Genomic DNA, 7,166 nt, shown 5'->3' on the forward strand with positions numbered 1-7,166 from the left:
CCCTCTCCTACTTTCTAGCCCCATTTCCAGCCACACTGGACTGCTCACCATTCTCTCAACCAACAACATCTTTTCATGCCTCCATGACTTTTCACTCATTGTTAAGCATTTTTAAGGGTATGCTTCAGTGGCATTAAGTACATTCACAATGTTGTACATTATCACCGCCATCCATTACTAAAATGCTTTCATCATCCCAAACAGAAATTCTGTACCTATTAAGCAAAAACTCCCCATTTCCCCCTCTCTCCAGCCCCTGGTAATCTTTAATCTACTTTCTGTCTCTATGAATTTGCTTGTTCTAAATAACTCATAAAAATGGAATTGTATAATATTTTTCCTTTTGTTTTTGGCTTATTTCACTTAATGTAATTTATTCAAGACCCGTCCATATTGGAGCATATATCAGAACTTTCTTTTTAGATGAGAAAGAAAGAATTAAATGAGTCCTTTTTATGGCTGGATAATATTCCATTGTATGTATATACCAGATTTTGTTTGTCCATTTATCTATTGATGGACACTTGGGATCTTTCCGCTTTTTGGCTATTGTGAATAATGTTGCTATGAACATTGGTGTACAAGTGTCTGTTTTAGTTCCTGATTTCAATTCTTTTGGCTTTATACCTAGGTGTGGAATTTCTGGGTCAAACGGTAATTTGACTTTTTGAGGAACCAGCAAACTGTTTTCCATAGCAGCTGCACCGTTTTACATTCCCACCAATAATGTACAAGGGTTCCAATTTCTCTAGGTCCTCCTCAACACTTGCTATTTTGCATTTTTAAAATAATAGCCATCCTAGTGAACGTGAAGTGGTATCTCATTGTGGTTTTGATTTGCCTTGCCTGATGACTAATGATGTTGAGCATCTTTTCATATGATTATTAGCCATTGTTATACCTTCTTGGGAGAATTGTCTATTCCTGCATGACTTTTAATGCATCCACCACTCATCACCCACTCAGTGTAGCAGCTAAAGTTCTAGATGCTAGGACTACGCTGCCTGAATTTGACTCCCAGCCCAGAAAGGACAACTATTAAGCTAAAGGATCTTGGGCAATTACATAAATTCTCTGTGCCCCAGGAGTCTTGATTGTAAAATGGGCTTGTTGGGAGAATTCAATGAGTTAATACACAAAGTCTTAGAACAGAGTCTGGCACACTGCAAGTATCTGACAAACATTGTCTAGCCTTTTCCTCTATTCATGTAAGAAAAAGTCGTGTTGACTCTGTAAGTTCCTCAAAGGCAGAAACTGTGCCATGTTCATTTCTGGGTTCCTGGAATATGACTGAGAGGAAATGCTCACGTAATATTGAGTAAGCAAAACCGCCAGCAGCAATACCTTGGTACTAAAGTAATGGAACTGGTAGAGAGTAGGACCTTTGATACAATGATAAGTCATGAGGAACCGTGAGGAGGAGGTGGTTGATACTATCTCTAAACAGGCTGGCCTCTCGGGAGTTGCTCAGTTCTCATCAGATATAGCAGTGGTTCTCAACTGTGACTACATATTAGAATCGTTTGGGAAGCATTTTAAAAATTGTGATGTCTGCCACCTCTACCTAATTCCCCACCCAGATATCCTGATTTAATTAGTCTGAGTGGGCTCAATCAGCAGTAGTTTTTAAAAGTCTCCCAGATGATTCTAAAGTGCAGCCAAGTTGAGACGCACAAGTCTGAGGGTGGGGATGGTCAGTGCTTCTCTCTTAGAACCACAAGCTGTCTGGAGCTTGAGGTTCAGACATGGCCCTGGCTCTTGACTTCAAATTGTGCCTGATAGATGGAGGTACTCACATCAGACTGTGCTTGGAGACAAGTAAGGTCACTTTCCTCCAGTCCATCACTTGTATTTCCACCCAACTCAGAAAAGGACGCTGAAATGCCTCTCCTCTATATTCACAGGAATCTCCTTCCTGGCCCCTGAAGGCACTCAGGGCCATTGAAGATGCCTGTCTGCCCTCTGAGCCACTGGCAAGCCATGCTCCTTCAGGCTGGCAACCGAATACTTAGTTGTGCAAATAGAATATTCAGCTTCAACTGAAAGATGAGTAAAATGGCACTGTGGCTTGGAAAGTGTGGTAAACTAACACAGCAGGGTTTGGTTAAATAGACTGATGGACTCAAGTTAGAGTGGTCTGTGTTGAATGTCTCAGAAACCATCACCAGCTGATCTGGATCCCAGTCCTGGGCCTGCTAATGTGCTGCACAGCCTCTGCAAGCCTCTCTGGACTTCAAGGGGATTGGACATTTTGGGTATTTTCCAGTACTTTCCAGAAGAAATACTTAGATTCTGTCCAATGGAAAAAATTCCATGATTCTGAATATTATTTTCTTTCTTTGAGCTTTTTTAACTTTGCTCACAAAAAATCCCTGGATTGGGCTCAGTGCTCCCAAGTTGAGCCTACAAAATTTAATGCAAATTCATTGTTACTACTCTAGGAGATACTGGGCATTCATTATATTCATTTGTTCTGTTACTTGTCATTTTTGCATCCTACTTTTATGAAGACCTGGAACAAGTTTCTCTTAATAATAGATTAGCACAATTGATTGTCTAATTGGTAGTGACTGTTAATTGCGATTGCAACAACTTTGAACTGTTTGACGGAGCTTACGAAAGACAACTGGTGATACAACCGTTGTTGAGACTTCGGTGTGACTGTAATTAGGAAACATTTTCCCTATGTAGCCTGATCATTAATGCTGTGTTTATCAGCCTGCCTTTGATTTTGTATTATTTATTACTTGCTTATTTAGTTATTTATTCCATGTCTCATTTAAAAAAAAAGAATTTTGAGTTCGTTTATAGAAATATGAATTCTATAACAGGTTCCTAATAGATCAGGAATTTGACATAGAGAACAAATAAGGATGGGAGAAAAAAAAAATAACATGATTGAAGAATGCTTGTCATGAGGTCCTGAATAACTGCTACAGCCAAAGGAAGGAAGGAGCCATGATTAGAAACAGAAGTCAAACTAGAAACAGAAGTCAAATTGTCCGTGCTTTTAAAACATATGCCTCAATCCGAAGTACTGAGTTCTGACGGAAGATTCTCATGTGGGTCTTTGTGAAGGGGCTCTCAGGTGAAATGTGGTTAATGTCATCAGGGCCATCCCTGCAATTTTAAGAAATCACTGCATTTCTTAAAATTTTCAAGACAAGTGACATAGCAAAGCATAATTTGGCAGAAGTAATTTTATCAGCAGCTAAAGTCATGCTGATCAAAAATTAAAAAGAAAGAAATAAAACCATGCTAACCAAACATGCAGCTCTATAATTGATTATTTATAGGGAAAGAACCCTAGTATTTAGAGGAATAGCTGTCCAACATCATCCATGAATATTATTCCTTTTAACTGAGCTTTTGATAAGGGTTGGGCAGAGAATAATAATGGCAAACATCATGTGTCGGTCACTATTCTAAGGGCTTTTACATACATTCACTCATTTAATACTCAAAACATCTCTAGGGAGTCAGAGCAACAAGTAGCAGCTTCGCCTTTTTAAAGATGAGGAAACTGAGACAGAAGAAATGTTAGGTAGCTTGCCTAAGATCACCCTGAGGGACACTGACCGGGATTTGAACCCATATCGTGTGGTCCTTACTCATACCATCACTGCCTCTCTGAGAGTTTGGGGTAATCTTCTCTTACGGGATCATGGAGTAAGGCTATTCTATTTGCTGTTTAAGAGCAAAAGCCTGCTTTTATCTGTCTATCTATCCCTTTCTTCTATCTACTTATTTTTTAACTTTTTACCTTAAAATAATTTCAAACTTACAGGATAGTTGCAAAAATAATACAAAATCCATATTGAGAACACCAACATGTCTCCCATCCGGGTACCCAGATCCATGAACTTTTAACATTTGCCACGTTTGCTGTATCATTTTATCTACCCATCTCTCTATCTAGCTATTTATCCATCTGTCTGTCCACCTGTCTTGAACACATAAGACTTCCATGTACATTTCTTAAGAACAAGGATATTCATTTATGTAACCTCCTAAAGTAGAGTTATCAAGGTTTGAGAAATTTAACATTTACATAAAGTTGACAGTCTATATTCCAATTTTTCTGTATGTACCTGTTTTAGTTATCTAGGCTGCTCAAAGCAAATAACATGAAGTGGGTTGGGTTAAACAATGGGAATTTATTTGCTCATGGTTTTGAGGTCAGGAAAATGTCCACATCAAGGCATCAAAGCAATGTTTTCTTCCCTAAGACCAGCCGCCCAGCAACCCTTGGCTCCTCTGTCACATGGTGGGGTCTGCTGGTCTCTCCTTTCTTTTCCCAGTTCTGTTGATTCTGGCTTCTGGCTGCTTCCTCTGTGACTTTTTCTCCTCTGTCTGAATTTCATTCTCTTATAAAGGACTGCAGTGTTAAGATTAAGAGCCAACCTCATTGACAAGGGTCACACCTTAACTGAAGTAGCCTCTTCAAAAACTCCTAATTAGGATGGGTTCACATCCAAAGGAGTAAATTAACTTTAAGAACATGTTTTTCTGGGGTACATAAAGTTCCAGACCATCACAGTCCCAATAATGCCCTTTTGGATGTTTTCTTCCCTATTTTTTGATTCATTCCAGGATCATGTATTGCATTTAATTGTCATTGTCTCTTTACTCTGCCTTTTTTTAAGTCGTGGAAACACATATACAACGTAAAATTTCCTATCTCAACTCCTCCCAAGCATACAGTTCAGTGAGATTAATCATTTTCACAAAGTTGTGCTGCCCTCACTATCATCCATTACTGGAATGCTCCCCATCACCCTGAACAGAAACCCTGTACCCATTAAGCAAATGTGTAAGTTCTGACGCATAATCAAACATAGGCTAAAGCTGACATTATGTCATGTAAACAAAGGAACCCATTCAGATAGACATGGCATGTCCATGCTGAGGCAAGTATTTGTGGGTAGGACTAACAGTTTCAGAGCTTCCTCAACATGCAAGCAAATCAGGGATGGAGATCAAGGGATCTATGGTTTTCAAGCAGATCCGAAAGGACCCTGTCAAGGGCATGGGGATGGGGGTGGGAGGTGGTAAAGGAGAGAACTGAATGAACTGTGCCCAGAGCCCATTCCCCCCAACTCCCAACACCAAGTAGAGCACTTATGCTGATCTATTTTCCTTTTTGGGCTTCCATGTACATTTTAATTAGGCAACATTTTCATGGCACAATAAGTTTCAAAATTACTGTTCTGTGCCATCACAAACATGATAATTTTTAAAAATACAAAATGTATTGTTTCTTTTTGATTATGTAAGCCATATGTATTTATTGTTAAAAATGTAGGGGAAAAACGACAAGCACTAAAAAGAAATCAAGAGTTAATCAGCAATAATTACAATTTGCATTTGAAGTGTATCTTTTAGTTTTTTTCCCAGTGCATTTACACAAATATTTGTACAGTCCATGCAAACACATATCTTTCAATAAAGTTATCTTATACTCTGCTTTTTCATTTAATAATATATCTTGTAAGAAATCATTTCTGCAGTATGGTTTTTTAATAGCTACATGGTATTATGTTATTTAGACATACTATACTTAATCAGTTTCTTGTTATTAGGCATTTAGATTGTATCTTATGTTCTTACAAATATAAATAAATGATATTTCAATAAACATTTGTGCCTAACTTTTTGCTTATATCTGTATAGCCTTTTTTTTTAAATGGTAATAGCTCTACATTTTATTTTATTATCGTTAAGCATTGGATGTTGAAGAAATTAAGGAAATTTTACAGATTTTTTGCAACTACATGAAATTTCCACTTTACTGTCAGGTTTTTTTTTTTAATAACATTAGTTCAAATATATTTCTCTATAACTACTCTAGCACAGCTCCTTTGGAATTATTTTAGTCATCCCTCACATGTGACTTCACCAACGATCTAGAATCTAAAGGAACAAAATTTCAAATGACTGGCTTCCAGATGAGTGAGATGGGAAATAAAGTCAGCTGATGATTGGGGCTGTTAATCCCCATCAAGACAGGTGGTTGAAAATACTCCTGGTACAGCAGTTGTGGTAAGTTAGAACTTTCAAATCACGGGCAGAACAAGAGGACAATGAAAGAAGCTTCTGCGACTTAAGCCTCCCATAGCCCTAAACCTCTGGCAGATGGAAGGAAAAGCATCTTTCCTGCAAACTTAATGGGTCTAGTTGAGCTTTCAGAAATAGTGGCCCAAGACATGGCGGTATACCCTCTCGGCTCTGGTTGCACGAATTATATCTGAAGAGTTTAATACCCATCCAAGTCCAAAGGTGGAAGATCGCGTACACTGGTGAGGTAATCCGCCAGAGCAGACGGAAAGCACAGGCTGGTTGTACGAGTGCAGGCCTGTGGGAGGTTTCCTTCAGCTGAGGCTGAGTTAAACAGTCCTGCTTAAGAGAGCAGAAGACTAAGGGTAGTCAACGAAGGAAGAGACGGCAGCATTCTTCTCCCCACTTATTACCCGCCACCCTGAGCTTTTAAAAGTTATAGCATTAGCAGGATTTAACTGTTGCATGTGTGCTGTTAAAATTATGATCTAGTGCTGCTCCATTTCTTCTTGCTTCTCATTTTGACGCGTCATCGTAGCTGTCTCGTGGGATCCTTTTAGGAACGCCATCAGTGATTGGATGTGCTAGTCCCAACTCTTCATTTGTCGATGCTTTGTGTTTGAGCGGTTTCTTGCGAAGCGGGCACACGAGGAACTGCAGGCGGGAGACGCGGCGGGGGGCGCGCGTGTCCCCGCGGCGCAGAGGGGAGCCTGCCGCCCGCGCGGCTCAGCGTGGTCCCGCAGCCGGAGACCGCGCCTCGCCGCGCCCTTCTGTAGTTCCTTTTAATAAATTCTTTGAAGTAGAATTTCTTGGTGGAAGTTGTGACATGTCCACCCACATCGTTCCTTCAGGACCGAGGGACTCATTTCCCCAGCTCATTTTCCCTTTCGAGGCTCGCTCTTGGCTGAAGGAAGTTGCGTTGCTCCAGGATGTCCCTTTCCCCGGGGGCAGCGCGCTACCGGTGACGGTCACTGTGGCGGTGCCAGGACCCAGTCCCCTTGCCTTAATTCGGGGACAGCTCTGCAGGGCCATCCCAGATCCTGCTGCCGTGAGATCGGGGGCCTTTGTTGTGAGTGCATCACAGCCCAATCCTATCTGCTCAGTCCTGC

The 7,166-nt window shown here is 40.4% G+C and overlaps 1 pseudogene; it reads right to left on the reverse strand.

Moving 5' to 3' along the window:
• Positions 1-4,950: 4,950 nt before the first annotated feature.
• LOC119540546 lies at positions 4,951-6,451 on the reverse strand (annotated as a pseudogene).
• Positions 6,452-7,166: the final 715 nt, after the last annotated feature.

This window comes from Choloepus didactylus, chromosome 7 (assembly GCF_015220235.1).
Source record: "Choloepus didactylus isolate mChoDid1 chromosome 7, mChoDid1.pri, whole genome shotgun sequence".
Taxonomy (NCBI): Eukaryota; Metazoa; Chordata; class Mammalia; order Pilosa; family Megalonychidae; genus Choloepus; species Choloepus didactylus.